The 8401-nt window shown below is 44.4% G+C and overlaps 1 non-coding gene across 1 annotated transcript; it reads left to right on the top strand.

Moving 5' to 3' along the window:
- The first annotated feature begins 569 nt into the window (after positions 1-569).
- Positions 570-642, top strand: TRNAK-CUU (transfer RNA lysine (anticodon CUU)). The gene has a single exon. It is a non-coding gene; the product is annotated as a tRNA-Lys (tRNA).
- Positions 643-8401: the final 7759 nt, after the last annotated feature.

Here is an 8401-nt window from a genome sequence, read left to right as displayed (position 1 = left end):
GAGGTCTGAGCTTGAGGAAAAGGTTATGGAGTCACACAGGGGTTGTAAGAAAGTCTTGAGAGTAGACGAGATGATCAAAAGCGGGGAAAAGAAATGAGAGCTGAGACTGGAACTCAGAGGGATAATATTTCAGGGACACGAAAGGAGGGGAAAACTGAGAAGGGATGTGACCACGAAAGGTGAGGAAGAGGCAGGAGCTGACAATTGTGGAGGAGCAAGAGGAGGAGGAGACCAGATGATCTATTCTCTGTTTTTGAATATTTTCAATCAACCAATGAGAACCCAGAGGGTCAGTGAGCAGAATCTTATAGAAATATATTTTATTTTAAAATATATTTTTAAAAATTTTAAAATATATTTTAAAAAATTGCAGATAGTAGGGTTGGTAACTAGCTAAAACTTATGGTCCTTGGTACTTCCCAATTGTGGTGGAAAGTGCCCAATCCACCGGCTGACATTTGAGTTTGAATTTCAAGTTAACCATGGATGAATTGTGTGACCTTGGCTAAGTTCCTCTTCTTCACTTCTCCTTAGTATTCCTAAGTTAAAATAGGGGCAATCATGGGACTTTCCTGGTGGTCCAGTGGTTAAGACTCTGCTCTCTTAATGCAAGGGGCCCAGGTTCAATCCCTGGCCAGGGAAGTAGATCCCATGTTCTGCAACTAAGACCCAGCACAGCCAAATAAATTTAAAAAGATGAGCACAATTATATATCTGACTCCTAGAGTTCATTGTGGGGGATAAGGGTCACAAAATAAAGTTCTTGGAATGTGCTTGTCCCCCATCAAATGGCCGATGACCATTAGCATGACTGTTAGCAACATTTAAAGGAGGTTATGGGTTTCAACAGGAGGGAGAGTCTAGTTGGCATAAAATAGTAAAGAAAGACAAAAAAGAAACATACTAGGGATGCTCATTTAATATGACAACTAGGACCATTCGGTAACTTTAGCAAAAGTAGGTTTTCAAGAGTCATAGAGCTCAAACTAGGTAGCTGAGACTCAAAGAGGTGAAAGGATGTGAGGCCCTTGCTCCATCATCTGCTGTGTGACCTTGGACAAGCTGCTTAACCTCTCTGGATCAGTCTCCTGAGCTATAAAGCAAGAGGAGAAGGAGACAGGATGATCTATTATCTGTTTTTGAATATTTTCAGTCAACCGATGAGAAGCCAGAGGGTCAGTCAGCAGAACGTTATAGAAGTATATATTTTAAAGAAATTGCAGATAGTGGGGTTGGTAACTAGCCAAAACTTATAGCTTCCCGCTTCTCACTTTCCTTGGTGCTGCTCCTTTCTGAGCAAGATACGTACATGATCTGATGGACTATAGCCCACCAGATTCCTCTGTCCATGGAATTCTCCAGGCAGGAATACTGTAGTGGGTAGCCATTCCCTTCTCCAGGAGATCTTCCTGAACCAGGGATTGAACCCAGGTCTCCTGCATTGCAGGTAGATTCTTTACCATCTGAGCCACCAGGGAAACCCCACATGTACACCAATACAGATGGAAATGTAGACAAGAGTATGTGTCTTTATATGCTCACAAACATACACACACACGTGTGCAAACACAAGTCATGCTGTCCAGAGATCCCTATAACAAGATTTGATGTAAGCAGATTGTGCCACAGACCACAGAGTCAACCACCACTTAATAAAAACCTACCATATTCTGGATGTTCTGCTAGGTGTTGGTGGGGGAAGGGGGACACATGGATAAATCTGTCAATGTGATTATCCTTGAAGATCTTATGATTTAGTAGAGAGATTCAGAATTTATCAAAGGGCAAGAGAGCTACAGATGCTGATTGCAGCCAGGAAATTAAAAGACGCTTACTCCTTGGAAGGAAAGTTATGACCAACCTAGATAGCAGATTAAAAAGCAGAGACATTACTTTGCCAACAAAGGTCCGTCTAGTCAAAGCTGTGGTTTTTCCCGTGGTCATGTATGGATGTGAGTGTTGGACTGTGAAGAAGGCTGATTGCCGAAGAATTGATGCTTTTGAACTGTGGAGCTGGAGAAGACTCTTGAGAGTCCCTTGGACTGCAAGGAGATCCAACCAGTCCATTCTAAAGGAGATCAATCCTGGGTGTTCATTGGAAGGACTGATGCTAAAGCTGCAACTCCAATACTTTGGCCATCTCATGCGAATGCACCATGCTGGGGACAGGGGAACAACAGTGAGAAAAGTCAGGGGAGTGTAAATTATTTCTAACAGTGAGGCCTCATAAACTTTCAGCTTTCTTATGAACCCTTGTTGCTCAGATGGTAAAAAATCTGCCCCGCAATGCAGGAGACCTGGTTCAATCCTTGGGTCAGGAAGATCCCCTGGATAAAGAAATGGCAGCCCACTCCAATATTCTTGCCTGAAGAATCCCATGGACAGAGGAGCCTGGTGGGCTACAGTCCATGGGGTTGCAAAGAGTAGGACACGACTGAGTGACTAACTCATTCACTTTCACACACTGACTAATAGTAGCTGGGTGACCTTGACATTCAGCTGGGAGCTCTCCTTCTGCTGGCCTCAGTCTTGGCAGTAGGTTAGGGATCATGGCCTGGAGAAATATAAGAAGGGTCAGAAAGGGGAAAGGGAGAGCTGGGGTCTTGTTCTCCTCACTCATTCCACTTCGCTGGTAAACCATGGTTCTCTCTTTTTCTAGAACTGAGAGTGAAGTGCTTCTCAGTTCCTAAACATGCCCTGGGAAGCTTTCTGTGACTGCCACCTTTCACTACCATTCTGCTGGCACTGAGGGTTGCTTCAGCACAATCCACTGGCTGGAAAAGTCTCCCCAAGGTTGGAGACCCCTGTAGCATAGACCCTAGAGGCTTCCCGGAGAAGACTTATGTTTGCTCCTCCCAAGTATAAGTGAGCTTCCCTGATAGCTCAGTTGGTAAAGAATCTGCCTGCAATGCAGGAGGCCTGGGTTCGATCTCTGTGTTGGGAAGATCCCTTGGAGAAGGGAAAGGCTACCCACTCCAGTATTCTGGCCTGGAGAATTCCATGGACTGTGTAGCCATGGGGTTGCAAAAAGTCAGACACAACTGAGCCATTTTCACGTTTCCCAAGTATAAGAGAGATGAAATGGTTTCAAAACATCATTGTTTGCTCAGTTGTAGCTCACGTCAGTCTTCAGAATTACCTCATAGCCCACCACAGGTGGGTGAAGCCTGACTAGGCCTCGCCCAGATAAGTTTGCATTTACTGGATGCTTTCTTGCTCTTTCTCTGCCATTTCCAAAGGCTCCCGTTCTTCTCACACTAAAATGTGTGAGAAAACTCTCGCATTCTGACAGGACGCTTTCAGGCTACTTCCCCTCCTGAAGAAGCCATGATTCCCACTGGAACCGTGAAAGCTTCTGCGCCATTCTCGCCACTGTCTTGCAAAGAGCTTGGGGTGGGATCTGCCATCCACCCAGGCCTGGGTGAAAACCACTTTTCATGGGTTGATAGAAATCTGCACTGGGTGGAGGAGGGGTGGGATTGTCAGTCATTTGGCTTTTGGAGGGAAATGATGCAAACACAAACCCTGGGCTTAGTTCTTGGGAAATTCAGGAAGGGTCTCCCAGAAGGGGAGGGGAAGAAGGACGTTTGTCAACGTGCCCGTGCTCCCCGTGCTCACAAAAATGCTTCCTCCTTTGTTCCTACTGGACTCCGAAGAATACAGCTCTAGCACAAAGCCAAGGAGGCACTGGCAAGTAAAAGCAACAATGTTTTCTAATCTCCCTGGATCAAAACCACACAAGTTTCGATTCTGTAAAGACTCTTCCTTAGCATGCTGGATTAATCACATGGATTAATATAGCAAGTCGCCTTTACTCACGATGCCTTCTAGGCTTTGTACTGGCCACCCTCCCTCTCCGGCCCCTCCCTCCCGTCCCCACTTCCCACCATTTAAATTCTGTGGAAGTCTGAGAGAACAAAAGGACTGGAATCTTCTATGAGTGCCCCTGCCATTGGGTCCATTGGTCCAGCCCCTCTGGAAGGTGGGCTCCTGTAATCTGTCAGTGTGCAAAGCACTTGTTTGTACCTCTGTGCCCCAGGGGAAGCTCACGGTGTCTTGTGGGCCCTACATTCTGCATGATTTCCTGTGAGTGAAAAGTTGCACATTGCTGTCCTTCACATGTAAACTAGAGCAAAGACTGAATGAAAGCCAGTTAGGACATGTTGAGAGGTATCCGATAAGGCCCTTGGTTAGATAGATACGCAAATGTTGGTCCCAACCCTTTTTGGCCTGTTTGTCTTTCATAAACCCACACTTCGCTGTTTTCTGGGATAAGATCAGTCAACCTATGTGTGATTCAACAACAGCCATGACAACAGCTAAAGTTCGTTGAACTTGACTATCTGCCAGGTATTGATTTAACACTTCACTTGAAGTATTCGTTTCACCCTCAGAGAACCCCTCTGGAGCAGCATGTTATCCTTTGCATTTCCTGACAGAGAAGCTGGCATCAGGGATGCTCAGCATCTGGATAGGGGCTTAGGCCACTGCTCAGTGGTGGGGCTGAAATAGCTCAGTCACTCTCCAGAGCCTAGGATCCTAACCTCTGCTGATGCTTTTTCATAGCTTGAAGCTAGTTTGTTTAAGCATTTTTTGGCTGCAGTGGATCTTCATTGCTACTTGCAGTCTTTCTCTGGTTGCAGCGAATGGGGACTTGCCTCTAGTTGCGGTGCCCAGGTTTCTCATTGTGGTGACTTCTCTTGTTGCAGAGCACAGACTCTCGGGTGAGCAGGCTTTGGTAGTGGTTGCACACGGGCTCAGTAGTCATGCTCCCCGGCTCCAGAGGACCGGCTCAGTAGCTGTGGTGCACAGGCTTAGCTGCTCCGTGGCAGGCGGGATGTGAACCCGTGTCCCCAGCGAAGGCACATTCTTAACCACGGGGCTGCCAAGGGCAGCCCTCATTTAAGCTTTTTTAAACCAGTACTTCGACAGTGAGATAAATACTTCTAGGCTATGTTTTAAGTTTCTTACTGAATTGTGCCTTCTTCAGAGTGAGAAAATAAAATGGCAGTTTCTGTTCTGAGCCCACAGCGTAGGCTGGAAAACCCTGATTGAAACCTTGTAGGACAAAACAACAGAGAGGGAGAAACACATGGAGGACAGGGGAGTGGCCAGGGAGGGGAGAGAAAGCAAAGTTGTGAAATGAACCGACAGGTACTGTCACGATGGTATCTTGTTCTTGTCTGTCTGAATGTCACTGTGATGTGGGGAAGGGACTTGTTTGCTTTTTGTCACCTCTCTTTTGTACGGCATTCTCCTTCCTCCCTTTCCTTCCAGGGTGCGCATCCTTTCTTGAGCCTCTGTTCATTTGGTCTCCTCTTTAAACTGACCAGCAAGGAAGATCCTGCCCTCTCCAGGGAACTTCTTGGCCTTATATATCAGAGCAGGGTGATTGGAGAGCAAAGAACCAGAAAAAAAAAATAAATAAAGAATCCAAAATGTATGCTGAGCAAGAGAAGAAGAAAAATGACAATGTCAAGGGCAGAGAAGAAAGGGCAAGGGAGCCTATGGTGCCAGCTGGTGTGGAGGAGGGCTTTGGGGGCTTGCTATGGGGAGAAACTGGGGACTGTATCGCAATACAGCAGAGAGCAGGAAGGGGAGGGAGTAGGGAGAAGTGGGGGGGAAAGGGGAGAAATGGGGCAGGAAGTTAGGGGAAAAGGCTTTTAAGGAATTTGTTGTGTGAGATGGTTAGTTAGCATCACTGACTCAGTGGACAGGAGTTTGAGCAAACTCTAAGAGATAAAGAAGGGAAGCCTGGTGTGCTACAGTCCATGGGGTTGCAAAGAGTCAGACACAACAGCAATGAATCTAAACCTTCTGTTTTTCCTCAACAGACTGGAATTAAAGATTTGTATTAATCTTTTAGTCAGAACAATTTTTGGATACCAGTTAAATTTGATTTTACTAAGACTTCTAGGCATATCTGGGTAAGAAGGGGCCACAAGTGGGCTCCCCTTTTTGGAGGTTACACACCCCAGGAGCTTAAAATTCCCAGGTTGTGAACATAGCTGTTATCTCTTTCTTGGTCCAACTTCAGTCCCATCACTAAAATATGTGGACCTGCCAGTTGTTTCTCCTTGGATATATAAGGGGTAGTAGATCTATTTATTCACTTTTTGTTCATAATGATATCTGCAGAGAGCCAACTCTGTGCAAACCATTAGTGAACAAGGTATGGTCCCTGCCCTTGAAAGCTGGCTCCCCAGGGAAGGAAGCAGAAAAGAAACCACTAAAAACCTATAAACAACATCAGTACAGATTGTGAAAAGATCAGTAAAGGAAATAAAATTGGAGCTACTTCCTGCAAAAGTAAAAGTTAAATCATGACAGGAAAATAAGAATCTAGTTGTATATAGAGCTCTGGAAGAAAAGTATGTTATGAATTTTCAGGGAAATGCCTCAGACATATATTTCTAATAAGATTTTCTCACATCTCTCTCTTTTTTAAAATCCAAGTATTCAGACAGATCAACAGAATGTCCCCAGTCTGAACAAGGGAGAGAAAATGGACTGAAAAAAAAAAAACAAAAAACCCTGGGAGACACACATGATGATAAGCAAGGGGGTTTGAAGTCCCTGCAGGAGATGAGACAGAGTGACATAGAGAACTATTTAAGAGATAATGACTGGAAATTCCCCAAATTTGGTGAAAGACGTAAACCGCATGTTTAAGAAGCTGAGAGAATCCCAAGTAGATAAACCCAAAGAAATCCAGGCTACAACACTTCCTAAAGAAATGTCTGAAAACACAAGATAAAATCAAGATATTCCGTTAGTTGCCCTTAAAGTGCTGGTGTAAATTTTAAAAAGTGAAGATTTTATGTTTTCAGGGCAGGGGAAAATATGATTGGAGAATCATATAGTGATAACTGGTCCTATAACTAGGATCCAGAAAGAAATATTTGGCACATTTAAAAGAGTCTCACAGGGACTTCCCTTGTGGTCCAGTGGTTAAGACACTGACCTCCCATTGCAGGGGGCTTGGGTTCACTCCCTGGTTTGGGAGTGAACTGGGAACTCAGTCAATAAATAAACAAATAAAACATCAGCATATTGTAAGAAGTGGGCATCTCACAGAAAAGAATTTAATAAAGGGGCAATATGCCAAGAAGTGGGAAGGATTTAGGATCTATAATTTGAGGCATGAGGGAGTGAAGATAAGGAGGCTGGAAGGCAGTGACTATTTCTAGGTGTTGTTACCAGTGCCTGGTGGAAGTTGGAGCTGTCTGCTGACAGAAATTATAACGCAGAAGGATGTGCTGGAACTGTGGTGAAACACGGCAGGAGAATTAGACACCTTTCTCTTTTATCCCCCCAGTCTCTCAGCACCTCCTGCACTCCAAACCCAACTGGGAGGAAAAGAAGAGGAAGGCTGGTGATAGACTCAGTGGAGATAAGCCACCTGTGGCACAGATCTTGCCAGAAGAGAGAAGAAAATAATTGTAGGTGGGACAGAGGTAAATAGATAATAACCAGTACCGTGTATGTTGAAGTTGAACGGTTCTATGAAGACCTACAAGACCTTCTAGAACTAACACCCCAAAAAGATGTCCTTTTCATTATAGGGGACTGGAATGCAAAAGTAGGAAGTCAAGAAACACCTGGAGTAACAGGCAAATTTGGCCTTGGAGCATGGAATGAAGCAGGGCAAAGGCTAATAGAGTTTTGCCAAGAGAAGGCACTGGTCATAGCAAACACCCTCTTCCAACAACACAAGAGAATACTCTTCACATGGACATCTCCCGATGGCCAACACTGAAATCAGGCTGATTATATTCTTTGCAGCCAAAGATGGAGAAGCTCTATACAGTTAGCAAAAACAAGACGAGGAGCTGACTGTGGCTCAGATAATGAACTCCTTATTGCCAAATTCAGGCTTAAATTGAAGAAAGTGGGGAAAAACCACTAGACCATTCAGTTATGACCTAAATCAAATCCCTTATGATTATACAGTGGAAGTGAGAAATAGATTTAAGGGATTAGATCTGATAGAGTGCCTGATGAATTATGGACAGAGGTTCATGACATTGTACAGGAGACAGGGATCAAGACCATCCCCAAGAAAAAGAAATGCAAAAAGGCAAAATGGATGTCTGAGGATGCCTCACAAATAGCTGTGAAAAGAAGAGAAGCAAAAAGCAAAGGAGAAAGGGAAAGATATAAGCATCTCAATGCCGAGTCCAAAGAATAGCACGGAGAGATAAGAAAGCCTTCCTCAGTGATCAATGCAAAGAAATAGAGGAAAACAATAGAATGGGAAAGACTAGACATCTCTTCAAAAAATTAGAGATACCAAGGGAACATTTCATGCAAAGATGGGCTCAATAAAGGACAGAAATGGTATGGACCTAAAAGAAGCAGAAGATATTAAGAAGAGGTGGCAAGAATACACAGAAGAACT

This window comes from Moschus berezovskii, chromosome 6, assembly GCF_049115385.1.
Source record: "Moschus berezovskii isolate FMDL1 chromosome 6, NW_MosBer_1.0, whole genome shotgun sequence".
Classification (NCBI taxonomy): domain Eukaryota; kingdom Metazoa; phylum Chordata; class Mammalia; order Artiodactyla; family Moschidae; genus Moschus; species Moschus berezovskii.
This window is presented reverse-complemented; position numbering and strand designations above follow the sequence as displayed.